Source organism: Berghia stephanieae, chromosome 8, assembly GCF_034508935.2.
Source record: "Berghia stephanieae isolate SIO BIC M18660-M18661 chromosome 8, UCSD_Bste_1.3, whole genome shotgun sequence".
Taxonomy (NCBI): Eukaryota; Metazoa; Mollusca; class Gastropoda; order Nudibranchia; family Aeolidiidae; genus Berghia; species Berghia stephanieae.
In genome coordinates, this window is record NC_088367.1 from 54,135,527 (window position 1) to 54,137,029 (window position 1,503).

A 1,503-nucleotide genomic window follows, 5' to 3' on the forward strand; every position below is an offset into this window, starting at 1 on the left:
CCTAGGAACAATAAAATGACTGCTCAGCTCAAGACTCGCCGCTGTACATATAACACCATATTCTTTTCATCTGCAGATAACCAACTGAAGTTTTCTTGATAATTACACTTAATATCCACGAAAATACTCAGGAATCACGTTTCGTTGTTAAGTTTACATCACGTGACTTCTTTCGTTTTCATTTTAGATTTGATTTACTTGTTGCTTACTGATTCGTTGTTTTTTGGGGGGTGTTTTTGTTTTGTTTTTTTTTTAACCAAAGAAGTTTTTCACTAGCTATAGACAACACCAGATAACTTTTTGAGAAATATGGAAAGGAGCTCCCGGTGCCGGAGCCGTTGCTTAAACAGCATTGTTTCCTTAGGGCTTAGGGCTAGGGTCGAAATGAACGAAACTTTCAAAGTGAGAATTTTCATCTTGATACAGTAGCTTTAGCCTGCCGTGCTCTTATCAGTTCGATCAGTATCTCAACTCACATTTGCTTCAGATCATTTACATTTATATGGTTCTAAGAAGATTTTTGAAAATAAACAGACTTTTAAAAGACGAACAGTTTTTCCCTCCTTGTCTTAGATTTGTTTACCTGAATTAGGTAGGTACCTGATTTGTTGTTTGTTTGTTTTTTAATCACATTTATTGTTTTGTTTCTTTTTTTCATCCAGATTTTCTGTGGTGTTTAACTTGATAGCAAGCAAATGCTCATCGTACACGTCTGAGATCTCCCATTAAAAAAAAAAAAATCAACAATAACAACAAACACCATGTCGTCATCTGAAGTTGTGAAGTCACAACCTGCAGCAACCACCAGCCCTCCTCCTATTATAAGAGAATCGTCTCAATCCAGCCTCGAAAGAAAACAGCACTCCAAACGTTTAGCTAGACGATGTTGCTGTGGTCAAGATGACCGTTGGAACTATCCATGGGACAAAAATCTTCCAAAGTGTTGTGTTTTGAGCGTCATGTGGTATTCCTTTTGTTTAGTCTTCCCCTGTTCTCTATGCATTCAACGATACCGTTATCTTTATTGCTGTGTACAGGAAGGAAACTTTGAAGACACTTGTGTAGGAGATTGCTGTTGCGGAATTCCTAGAGGTACTTCAAAACGACGGAGACGCCAAATCAGACCTTCTAGTGAATCTTCAATAGATTAAACAATGCATACAACGAGCTCGTTTTCTGAACATTGGATATTATTATGACTTTTTTCTGGGTAAATCTAGCCTGCTTTGTTGAGGAAATAGCACAAGCAAGTATCTGGCATTGTGACCCATCGGTTCAAAGCGGTGTTATGTCAGGGTAAATCTAAAGCCAGGATGAATACAACACTACAGGCGTTTTGTTGATAAAGGGGAAACTCGAAACGTCCACATTATCTGTTTTCGTTTATTAAATTGAAGCTTACATTCAAATTGACATTGTTATTTATGGTCGAGCTCATTTTGTTGAACATTTTATGTATAGAATGTTCTTATTGCTTTTCTCTTTGGGTATGTAATATATATA

At 36.9% G+C, this 1,503-nt stretch overlaps 1 long non-coding RNA gene across 1 annotated transcript; it reads left to right on the forward strand.

Annotated features, from left to right (window-relative positions):
• Positions 1 to 187: 187 nt before the first annotated feature.
• On the forward strand, positions 188 to 1,413 carry LOC144977885 (uncharacterized). Its single transcript, XR_013646425.1, has 2 exons — positions 188 to 402; positions 663 to 1,413. It is a non-coding gene; the product is annotated as an uncharacterized LOC144977885 (long non-coding RNA).
• Positions 1,414 to 1,503: the final 90 nt, after the last annotated feature.